We start from the raw sequence: 23,252 nt of genomic DNA, 5'->3' as shown, positions 1-23,252 counted from the left end.
GCTTTCTTGACGGAGGGTCCAAGTCTCCTGGATCTTATCTGATGAGAAAATCACGTTTCTGAAGGTTTCATTCCGTTTGGACTCCGTTTGATATTCCTTTTCTTCGAAACCCTAAAACAGGCAAAAAACAGCAATTCTGGGCTGGGCCTCCGGTTAATAGGTTAGTCCCAAAAATAATATAAAAGTGGATAATAAAGCCCAATAATGTCTAAAACAGTAGATAATATAGCATGGAGCAATCAAAAATTATAGATACATTGGAGACGTATCAGATACCGTATCATATTAAATGGTGTGCTACTATATGTCATGCATGGCAATAAATGAAGTTAGCTATGATACTAACTTATGATACTATGCACTATGGATGTAGTATCATCCACTAGTATCATATACATGATACTAGTATATGATACTCGCCACTATACGACTAGCCTGAGAGCCCACTCCCCATAATTTACCTCGTCATCATCTGAGTCCTAGAAGATATCACCCACATCATCATTAGGCATGCAGCCGCCTTGATAGACAGCATGCACAGAAGGAGTAGAGGCGACTGGGGACGCCCCACGTCGTGGGCACTCTGTACGTGCTCGTGTGCGTGCAGCATGCGTGCTTTTCCATCAGTGCTAGCTCTAAGGCCGAGGCTACGGTCATCTTCGTCTCCGACTAGTCGTTGAGCAACGACGGCAAAGAGGTGCTGCAAGGGATGCGTAGGCGCCGTTGTGTGCGAGCTTCGTCGTAGCACGACAAACCAGACGTTGCCGCAGATGGTGCACGCCTCCATGCAGCTGAGTGTGTGCACATGCATGTGTTATTCACGTGCATTCTGCGGCCGAGTGTGTGTGCATGCATGTGTTGTGTACGTGCGTTGTGTGCTCCATGCTGTGCGCGTATGTGCATGAGTTAGTGCGTTGGCGTGTGTACATCCGTGGCTACATGTGTCCTGTACATGCGCGGCTTCTTGCGTGGTTATCAATATAAACTAGTATAAAACATCTTCAAATTAGCATCATGATGTATCGTCTCTAGTGGTTAGCGAAGAGTTCATGTTCTTTCATTTGTTTATAGGTGGGCAGGAGGGAAAAACAAGGGAAAAGGCGCAAGGTTCCTTGCAGACGCTCCACCGTGAGGTTCCTTGCTCCTTCTCAGTCGTCGGGAATCTATGTTCTTCAACTCTTTTTTTACGTGAGCTTTGTTCATCCTTTTGCCAACACGCGAGACATCTAGCATCAAGGTGCACGTGTCATGCAAGAAAATGGAGATAATCAGATAAGCAGTGCGTAAGTGAGTCATGCACTTCGATGGCACCTACTACTACACAATATTTTTTCTCCTCGATGGCACATGAATAGTGCACGTACTCAACGTCGGAGCACGGGATGGGGGTAGCCATGACATGGCCAGCCCTTTTTTGCAGAGAGTACGTACCAACTTTGATGTGTACCATCAACTCACAGAACAACGAGAAGCTTGCTTGCTACGCCTTCACCCTCGCCAACGCGTGCGTGGTGGCTCGCAGCACGAGGAGAAACTTTTGCTTACAAGCGGTGGACGTGCTGCAGTTCATTTGGTGTCAGATTGCCAGAAGTACTACTGTAGTACCATCATTATTGTTCGACTTCCGGAAGAGGCGAAGAGCCAAGCGCAATGTCACCTACTAACCTTAGGCTAGGCATAGTGGGAGTAACATAAGTAGGGATACCTCCTTTTTTTATTCTAGAAACAACCACACGCGAACATTGGACGGTAGCAGCACAACAACTAAATCAAAAAATCAAAACCAACCAATGAACTACTACTACTCGTGGGTGTTTGCTAGTATCATGTACTCCGTTTGTCCATGTATATAGGGCTTAATGCGTTTCCGAGACTAACTTTGGCCCTGTTTGGATCCATGGGTTAGAGTTAGTTTGAGCTAGTTGGGACTCAAATAGCCCTAAAGTATACAAACATGAGGGTTAAATTGGAGCAAGTTGCCCCACACCCACCAAAAAAACTATCCCACCTAAGAGTCGGTAACATGTGATGACTTAACGCACGGGCATCTTGCTAGTAGGTAGTAATATCACACATGTCTAGATAAAGTAGATGATGTGGCAAGCAATAAATGAAGAAAGAGAGGAAAGTAGTAACATCACACATATCAAGGCAAGATGTGTCTATAGCCTAATAAATGAAGTGTTGCATGTTACCGCACATATGTTACCCCCCTTAGACTGTTACTATAGAGGTAGTACTAACATAGCCTAGTAACATGAGTAACATGAGCATGTTACTAGTCTATGTTACTACCCATTGTGGCTAGTCAGAGGGGGGTGTCTCCAACAGTGTTCCTCGGCTCGCACCTCTTGCATCACGGTGGTCGAGCTTGGAGTCATTCATCTGGTACACGTGGCATCTCAGATCTGGACACAAGGTGATGTACACCGTCAAGGTCCACGATCAAGGGGGTCAGGGCGGACGCGGCCTCTCACTGCGTCCGCCATTTGAAGCGGTGCGCCAGCCCAGGGCGCCGCCCGCTGCACTGCCAGCTGTACCCGCCTCCTTGCCGCATTCAAAAACCTACATTTAAAACCGCGTGGAATGCGAGAAACCAACTCCGGCCACACACGTCCGTTTAGGAGCAGGACGCCAACCAAGCTCCTCCTTCAAGAACGAAGCGAGGAGGCCACGAGGCAGGGAGGCGCGCCCTCCACCCTCGTGGGCCCCTCGTAGCTCCACCGATGTACTTCTTCCTCCTATATATACCCATATACCCCGAAAACATCCAGAAGCACCACGAAACCGTATTTCCACCGCCGCAACCTTCTGTACCTGTGAGATCCCATCTTGGGGCCTTTTCCGGCGCTCCACCGGAGGGGGAATCGATCATGAAGGGCTTCTACATCAACACCATAGCCTCTCCGATGATGTGTGAGTAGTTTACCACAGACCTTCGGGTCCATAGTTATTAGCTAGATCGCTTCTTTTCTCTCTTTGGATCTCAATTCAAATTTCTCCTCGATTCTCTTGGAGATCTATTCGATGTAATTCTTTTTGCGGTGTGTTTGTCGAGATCCGATGAATTGTGGGTTTATGATCAAGATTATCTATGAACAATATTTGATTCTTCTCTGAAATCTTTTATGCATGATTTAAATATCTTTGCAAGTCTCTTCGAATTATCAGTTTGGTTTGGCCTACTAGATTGATCTTTCTTGCAATGGGAGAAGTGCTTAGCTTTGGGTTCAATCTTGCGGTGTCCTTTCCCAGTGACAGCAGGGGCAGCAAGGCACGTATTGTATTGTTGCTATCGAGGATAAAAAGATGGGGTTTATATCATATTGCTTGAGTTTATCCCTCTACATCATGTCATCTTGCCTAATGCGTTACTCTGTTCTTATGAACTTAATACTCTAGACGCATGCTGGATAGCGGTCGATGTGTGGAGTAATAGTAGTAGATGCGGAATCGTTTCGGTCTACTTGTCGCGGGCGTGATGCCTATATACATGATCATGCCTAGATATTCTCATAACTATGCGCTTTTCTATCAATTGCTCGACAATAATTTGTTCACCCACCATAGAATTTTCTATCTTGAGAGAAGCCACTAGTGAAACCTATGGCCCCCGGGTTGATCTTCCATCAAATTATTTTCCTATCAATTTGCTATTTCTATTCTGCAATCTTTATTTTCCAATCTATACAACAAAAATACCAAAAATATTTATCTTATTATCTCTATCAGATCTCACTTTCGTAAGTGACCGTGAAGGGATTGATAACCCTTTTATCGCGTTGGTTGCGAGGTTCTTGTTTGTTTGTGCAGGTACTAGGGGACTTGCGTGTTACCTCCTACTGGATTGATACCTTGGTTCTCAAAACTGAGGCAAATACTTACGCTAGTGTGTTGCATCACCCTTTCCTCTTCAAGGGAAAACCAACGCAAGCTCAAGAGGTAGCAAGAACGATTTCTGGCGCCATTGCCGGGGAGGTTTACACCAAGTCAAGTCAAGCTTTGATCTCCCACCAACATGCGGATTTCTGGCGCCGATACCAAGTACCCATCACAAACTCTTATCCCTCGCATTACATTATTTGCCATTGGCCTCTCATTTTCCTCTCCCCCACTTCTAAAACGATTTTCGAAAACCTTTGCCTTTTCTTCGCCTTCTTCCCGTATGTATCTTTGTTTGTGTTTCCATGTGCCTTCTATTAGCTTGCATCTTTGCTTGCTAAAAATTTGTTGATATGGGTCCACTTAAAGTGTTCTACTTGGATCATCTTCGATCCTTATGCGCTCGTGCTGAATCCCCAACTAGCCTAGTTGATGGGAAATCTTTAGATGAGCATGCTCATTTTGTGCGTCACCGTTTGTCTAAAAAAGGGAGACTCTTATGGGATCAAATAAACAGACTATTGTGTTATGCTTGGAATCTTTGTGAAATTTGTGATTTTACTTGTTGCTCTAAGAACCCTAAAAACACCTCCCCTACCTATGTGAGTTTAATGATAATGAAATCTTATCTTCGTATGCAAAGGGTGTTTATAGTTACTACGATATCGAACAAATTGAAGAATTTGTTGCTTTTAAGGGTGCTTATGAAGTTGCTTCTTTGATTGGAAAGAATAATATTACTCTCTACAAATCGGCAAATTTTGACATACTTAAATATTGCTATGAAAACTATGCTCATAATGTCTATGTCAAAGAATTTATTGAAAGAATGACCGTTGCTTTGGAAGAAAATAATGATGTGCATGAATCTATAGATAATTATGATTCCAATGATTTGATTGAAATATCCCTTGATGAACATGTTGCTTGCTATTCTTGTGGCCATGATGCCAATATTTATGAAGATGAATTTGCTATAGTTCCTTATGATAAACATGAGATCGTTGCTATTGCACCCATACTTGATAGTTCCTTCGATGAAAAGCATGATTGCAATGATGTTATTATAAATTCTATTAATGTCAATTGTGCTAATAATATGGAAAACCCTAAGCTTGGGGATGCTAGTTTTTCTATGTCCTCTACTTGTTGCAATGATCATGATTGGGGTGATTCTTCTTTTGATCTTGAAAATTTATTTAAGCCCCATGATGAATATGAGATTGATAATAATGTTTGTAATAATATTGAAAGTGGGTTTGGAAGAATGTCAAATTTAGATCCCACATACTTGGAGAATGTTCAATCTTATGAAATTTTTGATAAAGGTGGGTTTGGAGAGGTCATGACTTTAGTTAATTTTAATCCCACTATTTTGGAAGAGTGTCAACTTTGCATACATGTGGATCATGTTAAGAATATGTTTTGTGATAGATATATTGTTTAATTTGATTATGATCCTACATGTAATTATTATGAGAGAGGAAAATATGGTTGTATAAATTTTCATGTTACTAAATTACCTCTCGTTATGTTGAGATTGCTATTGTTTCTTTCCGCTTCCTTGCATATGCTAGTTTTTGCTTGCCTTGATAATTTGTTTGCCTAAAAGATGCCTATGCATAGGAAGTATGTTAGACTTAGATGTGTTTGTCACGTGTTTCATGATGTTCTCTTTGTGCTTCAATTCTTGTCTTTCATGTAAGCATCATTGAAATTATCAATGCCTAGCTAGGGGCCTTAAATGATAGCGCTTGTTGGGAGGCAACCCAATTTTATTTTTGTTTCTTGTTTTTTGTTCCTATTTAGTAATAAATAATTCATATATATTCTGTTTAGATGTGTTTTTATGCTTTTAATTAGTGTTTGTGGCAAGTAGAACCTTTGGGAAGACTTGGGGGAAGTTTATGTGATCTTGCTGTAAAAAACGGAAACTTTAGCGCTCACGAGATTTGATGCCATTTTTTACTGGAGAGTGAAATTAGGTTGATTCTTTTTGAAGATGATTAATAGACAAATTCCTCACGTCCACCAATTTATCTCAGAATTTTGGGGGTTACAGAAGTATTCGAAACTTACATATTACTACAGACTGTTCTGTTTTTGACAGATTCTGTTTTTCGTGTGCTGTTTGCTTATTTTGATGAATCTATGGCTAGTATCGGGTGGTATGAACCATAGAGAAGTTGGAATACAGTAGGTTTAGTACCAATATAAATAAATAATGAGTTCATTACAGTAACTTGAAGTGGTGGCTTGTTTTCTTATACTAACAGAGCTCATGAGATTTTTCTGTTGAGGTTTGTGTTGTGAAGTTTTCAAGTTTTGGGTAAAGATTTGATGGATTTTGGAATAAGGAGTGGCAAGAGCCTAAGATTGGGGATGCCCAAAGAATCCCAAGGTAAATTCAAGGACAACAAAAATCCTAATCTTGGGAATTCCCCAGAAGGCATCCCCTCTTTCGTCTTCGTCTATCGGTAACTTTACTTGAGGCTATATTTTTATACACCACATGATATGTGTTTTGCTTGGAGCGTCTTGTATGATTCGAGTCTTTGATTTTTAGTTTACCACAATCATCCTTGATGTACACACCTTTTGGAGAGACACACATAAATCGGAATTTATTAGAATACTCTATGTGCTTCACTTATATCTTTTGAGCTAGATAAATTTTGCTCTAGTGCTTCACTTATATCCTTTTAGAGCACGGGGGTGGTTTTATTTTATAGAAATTATTGATCTATCATGCTTCACTTCTATCATTTTGAGAGTCCTCTAGAACAGCATGGTAATTTGCTTTGGCTATAAAATCAGTCCTAATATAATAGGCATCCAAGATGTGTATAATAAAAACTATCATAAAAAGTGCATTGAATACTATGAGAAGTTTGATACTTGATGATTGTTTTGAGATATGAAGATGGTGATATTAGAGTCATGCTAGTTGAGTAGTTGTGAATTTGAGAAATACTTGTTCTAAAGTTTGTGATTCCCGTAACATGCACTTATGGTGAACCATTATGTGATGAAGTCGGAACATGATTTATTTATTGATTGTCTTCCTTATGGGTGGCGGTCGGGGACGAGCGATGGTCTTTTCCTACCAATCTATCCCCCTAGGAGCATGCGCGTAGTACTTTGTTTCGATAACTAATACATTTTTGCAATAAGTATGTGAGTTCTTTATGACTAATGTTGAGTACATGGATTATACGCACTCTCACCCTTCCACCATTGCTAGCCTCTCTAGTACCGCGCAACTTTCGCCGGTACCATAAACCCACCATATACCTTCCTCAAAACAGCCACCATACCTACCTATTATGGCATTTCCATAGCCATTCCGAGATATATTGCCATGCAACTTACCACCGTTCCGTTTATTATGACACGCTTCATCATTGTCATATTGCTTTGCATGATCATGTAGTTGACATTGTATTTGTGGCAAAGCCACCATTCATAATTCTTTCATACATGTCATTGCACATCCCGGTACAGCGCCGGAGGCATTCACATAGAGTCATATTTTGTTCTAAGCATCGAGTTGTAATTCTTGAGTTGTAAGTAAATAAAAGTGTGATGATCATCATTATTAGAGCATTGTCCCAAGTGAGGAAATGATGATGGAGACTATGATTCCTCCACAAGTCGGGATGAGACTCCGGACAAAAATAAAAGAACAAGAAAAGAAAGGCCATAAAAAAAGAAGGCCCAAAAAAAGAGAGAGAGAAAAAGAGAGAAGGGACAATGTTACTATCCTTTTACCACACTTGTGCTTCAAAGTAGCACCATGATCTTCATGATAGAGAGTCTCCTATGTTGTCACTTTCATATACTAGTGGGAATTTTACATTATAGAACTTGGCTTGTATATTCCAATGATGGGCTTCCTCAAAATGCCCTAGGTCTTCGTGAGCAAGCGAGTTGGATGCACACCCACTTAGTTTCTTTTGTTGAGATTTCATGCACTTATAGCTCTAGTGCATCCGTTGCATGGCAATCCCTACTCACTCACATTGACATCTATTGATGGGCATCTCCATAGCCCGTTGGTACGCCTAGTTGATGTGAGACTATCTTCTCCTTTTTGGTCTTCTCCACAACCACCATTCTAATACACCTATAGTGCTATGTCCATGGCTCACGCTCATGTATTGCGTGAAGATTGAAAAAGTTTGAGAACATCAAAAGTATGAAAAAATTGCTTGGCTTGTCATCGGGGTTGTGCATGATTTAAATATTTTGTGTGGTGAAGATGGAGCATAGCCAGACTATAAGATTTTGTAGGGATAACTTTCTTTGGCCATGTTATTTTGAGAAGACATGATTGCTTTGATAGTTTGCTTGAAGTATTTTTATGTTTATGTCAATATTAAACTTTTGTCTTGAATCTTTCGGATTTGAACATTCATGCCACAATAAAGAAAATTAGATTAAGAATTATGCTAGGTAGCATTCCACATCAAAAATTCTGTTTTTAATCATTTACCTACTCGAGGACGAGCAGGAATTAAGCTTGGGGATGCTTGATACGTCTCCAACGTATCTATAATTTTTGATTGTTCCATGCTATTATATTATCTGTTTTGGATGTTTAATGGGCTTTAATATACCTTTTTATATTATTTTTGGGACTAACCTACTAACCAAAGGCCCGGTGCAAATTGCTGGTTTTTTTTGCCTATTTCAGTGTTTCGCAGAAAAGGAATATCAAACAGAATGAAACCTTCGGGAGAGTTATTTTTTGGAACAAACGTGATCCAGGAGACTTGGAGTGGACATCAAGAAAGAAGCGAGGAGGCCACGAAGCAGGGAGGCACGCCCAGGGGGGCAGGCGTGCCCCCCACCCTCGTGGGCCCCTCACAGCTCCATCGACGTACTTCTTCCTCCTATATATATACCCATATACCCCGAAAACATCCAGGAGCACCACGAAACCCTATTTCCACCACCGCAACCTTCTGTACCCGTGAGATCCCATCTTGGGGCCTTTTCCGGCGCTCCGCCGGAGGGGGAATCGATCATGGAGGGCTTCTACATCAACACCATAGCCTCTTCGATGATGTGTGAGTAGTTTACCATAGACCTTCAGGTCCATAGTTATTAGCTAGATGGCTTCTTCTCTCTCTTTGGATCTCAATACAAAGTTCTCCTCTATTGTCTTGGAGATCTATTCGATGTAATTCTTTTAGCGGTGTGTTTGTCGAGAATCGATGAATTGTGGGTTTATGATGATTATCTATGAACAATATTTGATTCTTCTCTGAAATCTTTTATGCATGATTTAAATATCTTTGCAAGTCTCTTCGAATTATCAGTTTGGTTTGGCCTACTAGATTGATCTTTCTTGCAATGGGAGAAGTGCTTAGCTTTGGGTTCAATCTTGCGGCGTCCTTTCCCAGTGACAACAGGGGCAGCAAGGCACGTATTGTATTGTTGCCATCGAGGATAAAAAGATGGGGTTTATATCATATTGCTTGAGTTTATCCCTCTACATCATGTCATCTTGCATAATGCGTTACTCTGTTCTTATGAACTTAATACTCTAGATGCATGCTGGATAGCGGTCGATGTGTGGAGTAATAGTAGTAGATGCAGAATCGTTTTGGTCTACTTGTCACGGACGTGATGCCTATATACATGATCATGCCTAGATATTCTCATAACTATGCGCTTTTCTATCAATTGCTCGACAGTAATTTGTTCACCAACCGTATAATTTGCTATCTTAAGAGAAGCCACTAGTGAAACCTATGGCCCCCGGGTCTATCTTCCAACATATTATTTTCCTATCAATTTGCTATTTCTATTCTGCAATCTTTATTTTCCAATCTATACAACAAAAATACCAAAAATATTTATCTTATTATCTCTATCAGATCTCACTTTCATAAGTGACCGTGAAGTGATTGACAACCCCTTTATCGCGTTGGTTGTGAGGTTCTTGTTTTTTGTGCAGGTACTAGGGGACTTGTGTGTTACCTCCTACTAGATTGATACCTTGGTTCTCAAAATTGAGGGAAATACTTACACTACTGTGTTGCATCACCCTTTCCTCTTCAAGGGAAAACCAACGCAAGCTCAAGAGGTAGCAGCCGCCGAGCCCGGCAGTTACGAGCGAGGCAGCTCGCTTATCCACCTACCTCGCCTAGCCCGTCAGTGGCAGTTGCTGCACTAAGCCAGTGTGTGGTTCCATAGCTTGCCTCTCCAATACAACTCGAGGAAGAGTGCCGACTTGCTCGACGCCGGCTTGTCGGGGAGCATGGCGGCACAAGCATCATCGCTTCTCTCGACGTCGTCGTGTCGTACATTGGCTCCAGTGTCTGCGACTACGCCATCCGCCATCGACGCGCTCGTAGCCGCGACATGCAGGCAGAGAAAGAAGCCGCCATGGATGTCGATAAAGGTGATGCAGCTACGCGGATGTCGACGAGGTGATGGGCAGCACGTCCCCACCCGCCGCCATCATCGAGGAGAAGTAGGACACGGGAGGCCATCGCCGATTGTATCCCATGAAGGCCACCGCCGAGGCGACGCCGGCGAATACAGCCAGTGTCTTGCACGATTCTTCTTCTGCCGGATGCTGGAGGAGGACAAAGAGATCGGGCGACGACCATTTAGATTAGGTATTTTAATTCTACCAGGCTGGTTGTAATGGGAGTACTATAAGTAGTATCATGCATGCCAACTAGTAGTAGGCAAATTTGATGAGGTGGCGTAGAATTAAATGAAGAAAGAGAGAGTTGAGTATCATATTATGATACCGTATGGAATTAAGACCTCTTCCAATACAAATGTGCTTAGATGAGGTGCTAAGTGCATTAAATGGCTTAGCAACTCAAGTCTCCAATGCATAGTAGGTGCTTAGTTTGCTGTTGCTAAGCTTGCTTCATTTAATTAGCTATAGACTCAAAACTGTCTTTCCACCGTTTCTTCCTGGGGTCACCAAACTAGTCTCTCTCTTCTTAATTAACTTGCCACATCATATTTTATGCCTACGTGGTAGGCTTAGTAGCTATACATGGTGGAGCACTGGGAGAGGCCTAGGCTGGTCATAGCGGGGAGTAACTTATAGTACTGTAACATATTACTATGTTACTCTAAAGATCCTGCTCCTCATTAACTACATGCCACATAAGCAAAATTTTCTTGGAGTGCGCTATATTGCTAGTATCTTTGGCTACAGTCACCAACGTAGGCCGGGTATGTGCACGAATCACCCACAAAAAAAGGAATACGTGCACGAAGAGAAAAATTGCATGCACGGATGCACGTACTCTGTGCCTCATACCCTAACACACGTGCACGGGTACACGGTGGAGCTCATTTCTGGATGAAGAGGCAGCTCACGTGATAATTCGACATGTTTGGTAGTTGTTCACGAGGGTCGAGAACCACGCGTGGACGAATCAAAGTTCAACCATAACGCAGTGGCATGTTTGTTTTTAATTTTTTTTCTTCAATGGAATGTACGCAGTTTTTTTCTTGAATGGCATGTGAATCGTGCACATACTCAATGACGGAGCACGGGATGGGATGGTAGCCATGGACATGGTCAGCCCTTTTTGGAGACTAATACGATGGTACTTTGATGTACATTTTGAAAAAAAACTACTACTTCGATGTGTCATGTCAACTCGCAGAACGATGAGAAGCTTTCTTACTACACCCTCTACATAGCCCACACTTTGTACGGCTAGTTATAGTGGGAGTCACTTAGCGCACTCCAACAAAATTTTTCTTATGTGGCAAGTAGTTAATGAGAAGTGGTAACATAATATGTTACTATAACATAGCATTTCCCAAGACAAGATGAGTCTACAAGGTAATAAATGAAGCCATCATAACATTAGACTAGTCACAGTGGAGAGTAACTTAAAGTAGTAACATGCATATGTTACTACTTTATGTTACTACCCACACAGTGGGTGGTAACATATGTGTTGTGTCATGCATCACTTCATTTATTACGTTGTAGACTCATCTTTTCTTGATATGTGTGATGTTACAGTAACTAGCTATGTTATCACATGCCTCTATTTCTTCATTAATTACATGCCACACCATCTATTTTGCCTAGATAAGTGTGATGTTACCACCTATGTTACTCCCATTGTGGGTAGTACTGTACTACTCCCTCCTTTCCGGTTTATAGGGATCCCTCCTTTCCGGTTTATAGGGCTCAATTCAAAAATCTCACCAACCAAGATAGATGATGAGTGGTGGAATACTTTTTGTAATTTGCAAAAGAACCCAACTAATGCTCTTGTTTTCCTCAAAAATTTATGTTTACCATTGTATTAATTGCAATGCATGCATGCATAAAGTACATGCATAGGTCAATTCTCTTAATACTTGCATGCAATTATTTAATGCACCTTGAAATCTAAACTTGTGATGGGGAACAACCAAATTGATCCTTATAAAATGGAAAAACTAAGATTTTGAGATAAGCCCTATAAACTAGAAAGGAGGGAGTAGTAACATAGACTAGTGTCATATGCATGAAACTACTACTCCCTCCATTCCTAAATATAAGTCTTTCTAGAGATTTCACTATGGACTACATACGAATGTATATATACATAGTTTAGAGTGTAGGTTCACTCATTTTGCTCTGTATGTAGTCTCTTATTGCAATATCTAAAAAGACTTATATTTAGGAACAAAGGGAGTATTGAGTATGGGAGCACATGATATTTCCCCGTCCGGACCGATCCCAAGTTGGCTTCTCACCTTCTTGGCCCAACAAAAAACCCTCCCCCTCCCGCGCGCGCTTCCCGCTCGGTGCCAGCTGAGCCCGCCGCTCCACATTGATGGCAAGTCAGGGCAACGCGACCTCTCACTGCTTCCGTCGTTGAAGTGGCGCGTCGACCGAGGGCACCGCCCGCTGCACGCCCGACATTTCAGACTACACAGTGAAGAGTAACTTTAGATCAAGTACTACAATTAGATGACATAAGTATTTAAATATAGTATTTGTGCTTAGTTGAAGCAGAGACAAGAGGAGAGAGAAGAGAAGCGGATTGTAAACTTGTAGACGGTTGTAGCAGGAGCTCCAACGTACTCTGTGAGACAAAAGGTGGGGCCATTATTAATGATATAGTATTATACTAAAGGGACTAACTATTGTACTAGCAGGGTATTAGGTTGGTTCTAGATGATGTGTCAACTTCATATAGCCGGATGTTGGCTATATTATTAATCATGCTCTAAGTGTTGTGTGAGTGGGACTAAAGTTTAGTCCCATACTGCTAGGTGAGTGTGAGTTGCACCAATTTATAATGTGATCTATTCTAGCATTTGCATGAGCATGATAATAGGAAACCTACACGCGCGCTCTTCGGGAATGAGCCTGTCCAAGGACAAAAGCTATCCACGTGGTCTATATTTTTGTTGGTCGGAGAATTTATTAAGTCATTAATTAATAATTAACGGGCGCCTTAATTACTCAGCCGTTTCTGATTCTTTTGGATAGTGGGGCTATTATTGACTTGGACATGGGGTTTGGGTCAAAGGCCTACTATTATACTTGGTCTTAACTCGCATGACCGACCTGACAGGCTCTACCCTAGCTGTCGTTGTATCATATGGTTTCACACTATTCCAGATCTTAGCGCCGCCATGCAATTCTTCTCCAGGCCTCCTTCCGGCATGCACCACGAGAAGGGGCAACAGTCCTCCGAACCCCGCCTTTCGTGATCCTGTACGGGAGAGGGGCGATCAGGTTTTTGGGGAGCACACTCCTATGACTGATGCCAGCGATGACTTCCTCCACGATAGCCTTCTTCCCTGACCTCGGTAACCTCTTCATCAACGACATGAGTGACAACATCAACCACAACGGTTCTGCTCCCACTATACAGTATGTGATTCTATCCTCCTGGTTTAGTCCACATCATTACTTTGATATTTGCAATTGTCTTCATGATCTATTTACTGTTGATTCGGATTAAATCTCATAATAAATTGCTCATATATTCAACAATCCAATCCAAAAACCTGATTATATGCAATTTACTCCGAGTGGTTTCACTGAGCTTTTGAAGCCGCCTACTTTTAAGGGGTGCAATATAAAAGGTGGCGCACAAGAGCAGTACATTGGTTTCAGATCATGTACTGCTATGATGCCACTAAGGATAAGCCTGAGGGCTATCTTAATCCTACATAGCAGGAAGCTTTTGAGAACATGGATACCCTCTTCAAAGTCGCCCTGCTGAGTGTTCTTGACGATTCCATTGTGGATTCATATATGTTGTTTAACAGTGGCAAAGACATGTGGGTTGCGCTTGAGGCCACGTTTGGGGCCTCGGGCGCTGGCAACGAGTTGTACGTCATGGAGAAATTCTGTGACTACAAGATGACTGATGAGTGCTCTGTTGTTCAGCAGACTCATGAGATACAGTCACTCGCTGAGGAACTGGAGTACTTTAAGTGTGTGTTGTCGGACAAATTTGTTGCTGGGACCATCATTGCCAAGCTTCCACCTTCGTGGAAGGATTTTGCTACTTCTCTAAAAAACAAGAGACATGAGTTTTCCGTTTTGGATCTCATTAGCACTCTTGAATTTGAAGAGAAGGCGAGAGCAAAAGACACATGTGCTCGGGTCGCTGGGGGAACTTCTAGTGCCCACATGGTACACGAGAAGAACTTCCAGCCCAACCAGCCCCAAAACAACAAGAACAAATCTCAGGGGAAAGGCAAGTTTGATGCAAAGAACAAGTCGTCACATTCTACCAACTTCAAGAAGAATTCACATAACGGGAAGGGATATAAACCTCAATTTTGGTAGCACCGCACAAAATTTACATGGCTGCATCTACCTGCTGTCAGCTAACCTCATGGTGCTCCAGGTATTCCTACATTCATAACTAGGTACAATGACCATCGCGAGATGAAATAAGCTTATTCGTACGTTGACTTGCTGATTGCAGTGCGGAACGATCCTGTCATGTGTGGAGTAGCAAACAAGCAGTGCAGCCGAAGGTGGAAATCAACCAAGGACTTATGAAATTATATATAATATTCCTCAGGCAGTCCAGTATCCCCTTCGTCCAGATGATCATGTTTTGTCATGCCGAGCTATTGATATGTGCTACTGTTTTGCAACACCATTTAAGTATAGCTATTGTTTTCCTATCTTTTCAAATTCAGGACAATGAAGATGATTTCAGGGGAACTGCACAATATGGACTCATGTTGAGTCATCTCTACTGCCTCATGTGTTTGCTGCAAATGTGTCAGCATCAATTGCAAGATGAGGCAGCTAGCTAGTTGTGGAGTTGCCAACATGCTCAATGTGCTCGCAACATTGAGAAGAAACAAGCATGCCCAGGAAATTAATGCGTGCGCAGAGAGGCCCTTTGCTCAGAGAAGCATCGATCGATTTTCTTTATTTCCATACATTATCACAACTTTGTATTGGTTATAGTACGGTGAATCATTGATATGCATAAACATGTTGAACTTTTGTTCTTATGAATGTTAGTATGCATACCATATCTTCTGAAGCTTAGTTTAATGTGAATGTTGACTAGCTTATGAACCTTTACAATCTAGTAAGTATATTGTAGGCCTGTTATTTGACACCTCACTTTGCCGCGCTACACGACCAGTGTGAGTGTCTGCATCCAGTACTGCATCCTCTAATTTGGTGGATGCCAAGTTGAAAAAGGTTACCGATGAGTAGCCATAAGCTGGAGGTGTCTATTTTTTTTTCGAATGGGCAATAAGCTAGAGAGTGTCTCGGGCTGCCTCTAGTGCTAAGGCCCTCTAGTACGAAACAGGGCAGCCGACTGGGCCGATACAAAAGCCTATCCATCTTAAAGCCCATTTGTTTTTTTTGCGAGGAGAAGCCCATATTTCTTCAAGAGGGGCCGATCCCAGAAAAACCCTCCTTCCTCCTTGCTTCCACTTATACTGCAGCTCGCTGGACTCTCCCGCTTCCGTCGCCCCCAAATCCCCCCCACTCCCCATCTTCCTCACTCGTCCAGAAAACCCCCGCTCACATCTTCCTCACTCGTACAAAAAACACCTGGTCCTCTTCTTCCACTCCTACAGAAAACCCCAGCCCTCCTTCCCCACTCGCACTGCCACTAGGCTCGTCTCTAGGTACTCTGCTCAAACCCATGAGCTCGGTGCGACGCCCACAAGGAAATGGAGTCAGCTGGCCCCAGCGCCAAGAAGATGAGGCTCCCACCACCGGCGACGCTGGTTGTAGATCCCGCACCCAGCAGCGTGGGGAGAAGTGGCGAGCCCCCCCCTCCCACCCGGATCTGAGGAACCGGTAGAATCTCTGGTGGACCGCATCAGCGATCTCCCGGACGTCATCCTTGAGGAGATCATGTCGCTTCTCCCCACCAAGGATTGCTGCCGCACACAAGTCCTCTCAACTCGGTGGCCCCCTCTATGGCGTGATAATCCCCAAGTGCAGGGAATCATCGTAGCAATTTCCAAAGGTGGAAGTGATAAGTATGGAGTGTCGAACCCACAAGGAGCTAAAGGTAAGATCAATATTATCTCAAGGCCTATCTGCCACAGATACGACTCTACGTACACCGAACGTTTGCTTCCAACTAGAAACGAGAAATAAAACTACGTTGTGGGTATGAAGTGGATAACTTTGTATTATATCGGAAAGCTAAAATATTAAAGTAGGTGTTGTTATCATAAAGTTAGAATATATTACTAAATATTATAAATAGCGAGTGTGGAATAATGGTGGATCGGTGTGCGGAATTGTCCTAGGCAATTGTTAACAAGACCGGTAATCACAATTGTAGTTTCATATGAGGGAGAGGCATAAGATAACATACTTTCTCTTCTTGGATCATATGCACTTGTGATTGGAACTCTAGCAAGCATCCGCAACTACTAAAGATCATTAAGGTAAAACCCAACCATAGCATTAAAGTATCAAGTCCTCTTTATTCCCATACGCCATGTCCCACTTATCCGTGTTTGTGTTTTAGTCACTCATGCAACGCAGAAAATAAGCAAACCATGGACATATTGCAACACCCTACAGCGGGAATCCCTCACGCTTGCACGACACGGAGAGCACCATAGGACAGCACCAAAGTAAAACATACAACACATACCAATCTAGATCATCAATCAACCAAAGACAAAGTATATCTACTCAAAACATCATAGGATGGCAACACATCATTGGATCATAATATGTGGCATAAAGCACCATGTTCAAGTAGGGATTACAGCAGGGTGCGGGAGAGTGGACCGCGTAAAAGAGATGAGGATGGTGATGATGATGGTGATGTTGATGAAGACGATCACCGCGGCAATGATTCCCCTCCCGATGGCACTCTAGTGCCACCGAGAGAGAGGAGGAGAGATTCTCCCCCTTGTGCTTCCTCCTCCATGGCCTCCCCTGGATGGGGAGAGGTTCTCCCTCTGGTCCTTGGCCTTCATGACAATGATGGCCCCTCCGGGATCCTCCTCCATGCCCACCGGTGATGATGGCCCCCTCCGGTAGGGTGCCAGAGAGGGCCTAGATTGATTTCTCATGGCTACAGAGGCTTGCGGTGGCGGAACTTCCGATCTAGGTTAATTTCTGTAGGTTTTTGTATATATAAGAGGTTTTGGTGTCGAGAACTAGTCAGGGGGGTCTCCAGGCTGTCCACGAGGTAGGGGGCACGCCTCCCACCCTCGTGGGCAGCCCAGGACTCTTCTGGCCCAAGTCTTTTACTCCGTGGCCTTCTTCTGGTCCAAAAATAAGCTCCGTCAAGTTTCAGGTCAATTGGACTCCGTTTGGTTTTCCTTTTCTACGATGCTCTAAAACAAGGAATAAACAGAAGCTGGCACTGGGCTCTAGGTTAATAGGTTAGTCCCAAAAATCATATAAAATAGCATATAAATGCATATAAAACATCCAAGGTTGATAATATAATAGCATGAATACTTCATAAATTATAGATACGTTAGAGACGTATCAGCATCCCCAAGCTTAATTCCTGCTCTTCCTCGAGTAGGTAAATGATAAAAGAAATAATTTATGAAGTGTGAATGCTAGCAAGTGCTTCAGTTTGATCAATGATAGTTTCAATCACTTTTTATACCATCATTATATATCATAACAGTAGCTCATCTTCATAAAACTTTTCATGATCAAGTAACAAGCTATTCACATGTTAAAGTATAGATCATAAACTTTCTTGAAACTAACAAACTATATTCTCAGTCATCAAACAATTGCAATTCATCTCATTTTCAGGAAGGGTCTATGTTAGAGCTTTGATTTAGCAAACTCCACACACTCAACTATCATTTAATCTTTCATAATTGCTAACACTCACGTGATATTTATGGGTTCAAAGTTTTAATCGAACACAGAGAAAGATAGGGGCTTATAGATTCGCCTCCCAACCTTTTACCTCAAGGGTAGTGTCAACAATAATAGTTCATGATAACTTACATCCAATTGGATATATATATATATATATATATATCAGGATCTTTCCAACACAATGTGCTTGCCAATCACCATGACTCTTGCATAAGGGTAAAAGATAAAAGTAAAAGATAGGCCCTTAGCAGAGGGAAGCAGAGGTTGTCATGCGCTTTTATGGTTGGATGCACAAAATCTTAATGCAAAACAACGTCACTTTATATTGCCACTTGTGATTTGGACCTTTATTATGCAGTCCGTCGCTTTTATTTCTTCCACATCACAAGATCGTATAAAGCTTATTTTCTCCACATTAATAGATCATACATATTTAGAGGGCAATTTTTATTGCATGCACCGATGACAACTTACTTGAAGGATCTTACTAAATCCATAGGTAGGTATGGTGGACTCTCATGGCAAAACTGGTTTAAGGAATGTTTGGAAGCACAAGTAGTATCTCTACTTGGTGCAAAGAATTTGGCTAGCATGAGGGGGAAAAGCAAGCTCAACATGTTGGATGATCCAAGACAATATACTTTATTTCGGATATAAGAAAACATAACCCATTACGTTGTCTTCCTTGTCTGACATCAACCTTTTAGCAAGTCGTATTTTAATGAGTGCTCACAATTACAAAAGATGTCTAAAATAGTATATTTATATGTGAAATCTCTCTTCCTTCAATATTCTTTCATGAATTGTTCAAGTGACCAATTCTACGTTTGCTAACTTTCAATAAGTTTACTACCTATACTTATTCTGTGTGAAGTCATTACTCCCCATGGTATAAGCATATGAAACATATATAAATTTAGATTTATGATATTCAATTCATTCAACCATTTACTCATAGGATATATGTGAAGCACATGAGTAAATGATAAACTACTCCAAAAAGATATAAGTGAAGGACACTGAGTAGTCAAATAATTAACTAGCCATGGGAGGATTCTTTTTCATTCAAGATTTCAGATCAAATTATTTTATTCAAACAGCAAGTAAAATTGAAAATACGCTCCAAGCAAAACACATATCATGTGACGAATAAAAATATAGCTCCGAGTAAGGTATACCGATAATTTTGAAGACGAAAGAGGGGATGCCTTCCGGGGCATCCCCAAGCTTAGGCGCTTGAGTATTCCTTGAATATTACCTTGGGGTGCCTTGGGCATCCCCAAGCTTAGGGTCTTTCCACTCATTATTCTCCTCATATCGATATCTCACCCAAAGCTTGAAAACTTCAATCACACAAAACTTAATGGAACTTCGTGAGATAGGTTAGTATGATAAAGAGTAAACCATTCACTTTGGTACTGTCAAAGACAAGGCTCATAATTGTTCTCACACAATGCCTACTGTACCATATCATTTCTACAATTTATATTGAGAAATATAAGTCATAGAAACTATAAAACAAGCAAACTATGCAATGAAAATAGAATCTATCAGAAACAAAACAGTCTGTAATGATCTGAACACCAACCATACTTCTGCTACTCCAAAAATTATGAAATAAATTGGTGGACGTGAGGAATTTTTCTATTAATCTTCTGAAAAAAATGAATCAACTCAATCGCACTCTTATGTAAAAAATGGCAGCTAATCTCGTAAGTGCAAAGTTTCTGTTTTTTACAGCAAGATCACATTAACTTTGACCCAAGTCTTCCCAAAGGTCTTACTTGCCACTTTATTGAAACAAAATCTATAATACATGATTAATACAGTAGCTTAATCATTATAACACACAAAAACAGTAAGGGTAAATATTGGGTTGTCTCCCAACAAGCGCTTTTCGTTAATGCCTTTTAGCTAGGCATGATGAGTTCAATGATGCTCACATAAAAGATAAGAACTGAAACATAAAGAGAGCATCATGAAGAATATGATTATCACATTTAAACCTAACCCACTTCCTATGCCTAGGGATTTTGTGAGCACACAATTTATAGGAACAAGGATCAACTAGCATAGGAAGGAAAAACAAGGATAACTTCAAAACTTTAAGCACATAGAGAGGAAACTTGATATTATTGTAACTCCTACAAGTATATATTCCACCCTCATAATAATTTTCAGTAGCATCATGAATGAATTAAACAATATAAACATCACAAAAGGCATTCTTTTCATCATCTACAAGCATAGAAATTTTACTACTCTCCACATAAGCAAAATTCTTCTCATTCGGAATAGTGGAATCATTACTAACTAAAGTTGACACTCTTCTAGATCCACCTTAGATTATAGTATTATTAATACTCCAAAATATATAAGTGAAGTTCATGGAGCATTCTAAAATTAATATAGATTAACCAATATCCAAGCTCAAAATATATAAGTGAAGGACACGAAGCATTCTATAAAACCATACTCAAAAGATTTAAGTGAGGCACAAAGAGCAATTCTATAAGATCATACTTAAAATATATAAGTGAAGTACATGAAGCATTCTATAAATCAATGAAGGTATATCTCATACTAGCATAGTTCATAAAGGAAAAACAAAAAACACAAAGGACACAAATCATGTGAACAAAACAAAAACCGAGGTATAGCGATAATTGTTGAAGAAGAAAGATGGGATGCCAACCGGGGCATCCCCAAGCTTAGATGCTTGAGTATCCTTAGAATATTTACTTGGGGTGCCTTGGGCATCCCCAAGCTTGAGCTCTTGCCTCTCTTTATTCTTCTCACATCGGTAACTCCTTGTTCGAACATTTCATCCATAAAAAACTTTTAACAAAAAACTTTGTGAGATCCGTTAGTATAATAAAGCAAATCACTACCTTTAGATACTGTTGCAAACTCATTATAATTTCATATTAGAACTAGATCTACTGTATTCCAACTTCTCTATGGTTCATACCCTCCGATACTAGCCATAGATGCATCAAAATAAGCAAACAACACACAAAAAACAGAATCTGTCTAAAACATGACAGTCTGTAGTAATCTGGAGGTTTAGTAAACTTCTGTAACTCCAAAATTATGAAATAAATTTGAAAATTTGAACAATTTATGCAGAAGTAATGTGCAAAAAGTTTCAGACCCATTTGACTTTCCAGTAAAAACTGTAAAATCACGCGCTACAGCCAAAGTTTCTGTTTTTGTTCTGCACATAGTAAGCAAGCAATCTAATCATCCTAAAACCAAAGCTTGGCACATTATTTTTATAATACAATAAATATATATAAGGGGATAATTATTTACAGATAAACTTCCATGAAAAATTCTACATTGTTTCTGTGAGCATGAACACGAGTGCTCAAGGTCGACCCTCACTTCTTCAATGCATAACTTTCCAATCACTTCTCTTTTTGAAAAACTTTTTAGGCATGAGAGGCAAGTATTTTTTTGTATTTTCATTATTTTAAAAAAAAATTGTATGTTTCACCCACAACTAAACATAAACAAAAAAGGAAAAACAAAATCTACTTAGTGAAGAAAGCAAACAAGCACACACGAGAATATCAACCCCACGCTATTACTCCCCGGCAACGGCGCCAGAAAAGAGCTTGATAATCCCCAAGTGCAGGGAATCATCATAGAAATTTACAAATGAGGAAGTGATAAGTATGGAGTGTCGAGCCCACAAGGAGCTAAAGGTAAGATCAATATTCTCTCAAGCCCTATCTGCCACTGATATGACTCTACGTACACCGAACGTTTGCTTCCAACTAGAAACGAGAAATAAAACTACGTTGTGGGTATGAAGTGGATAACTTCGTATTATATCGGAAAGCTAAAATATTAAAGTAAGTGCTGTTATCATAAAGTTATAATATATTACTAAATATTATAAATAGCGAGTGTGGAATAATGGTGGATCGGTGTGCGGAATTGTCCTAGGCAATTGTTAACAAGACCGGTAATCACTATTGCAGTTTCATATGAGGGAGAGGCATAAGCTAACATACTTCCTCTTCTTGGATCATATACACTTATGATTAGAACTCTATCAAGCATCCGCAAGTACTAAAGATCATTAAGGTAAAACCCAACCATAGCATTAAAGTATCAAGTGCTCTTTATTCCCATACGCCATGTCCCGCTTATCCGTGTTTGTGTTTCAGTCACTCACGCAACACAGACAATAAGCAAACCATGGACATATTGCAACACCCTACAGCGGGAATCCCTCACGCTTGCGCGACACGGAGGGCACCATAGGATAGCACCAAAGTAAAACATACAACTCATACCAATCTAGATCATCAATCAACCCAAAGACAAAGGATATCTACTCAAAACATCATAGGATGGCAACAAATAATTGGATCATAATATGTGGCATAAAGCACCATGTTCAAGTAGGGATTACAGTGCGGTGCGAGAGAGTGGACCGCGTCAAAGAGATGAGGATGGTGATGATGATGGTGATGTTGATGAAGACGATCACCGCGGCTATGATTCCCCTCCCGATGGCACTCTGGTGCCACCGAGAGAGAGGATGAGAGGTTCTCCCCCATGTGCTTCCTCCTCCATGGCCTCCCCCTCGATGGTGAGAGGTTCTCCCTCTGGTCATTGGCCTTCATGACGATGATGGCCCCTCCGAGATCCTCCTTCATGCCCTCCGGTGATGATGGCCCCCTCCGGCAGGTTGCTAGAGAGGACCTAGATTGATTTCTCATGGCTACAGAGGCTTGCGGCGGCAGAACTTCCGATCTAGGTTAATTTCTGGAGGTTTTTGTATATATAAGAGGTTTTGGCATCGAGAACAAGTCAGGGGGTCTCTGCGCTGTCCACGAGGTAGGGGGCGCGCCCAGGGGGCGCGCCTCCCACCCTCGTGGGCAGCCCGGGACTCTTCTGGCCCAACTCTTTTAGTCCATGGCCTTCTTTTGGTCCAAAAATAAGCTTCGTCAAGTTTCAGGTCAATTGGACTCCATTTGGTTTTCCTTTTCTGCGATACTCTAAAACAAGGAGAAAACAGAAGCTGGCACTGGGCTCTAGGTTA

This window comes from Triticum urartu, chromosome 1, assembly GCF_003073215.2.
Source record: "Triticum urartu cultivar G1812 chromosome 1, Tu2.1, whole genome shotgun sequence".
Classification (NCBI taxonomy): Eukaryota; Viridiplantae; Streptophyta; class Magnoliopsida; order Poales; family Poaceae; genus Triticum; species Triticum urartu.
Note: the sequence above shows the minus strand (reverse complement) of the source record.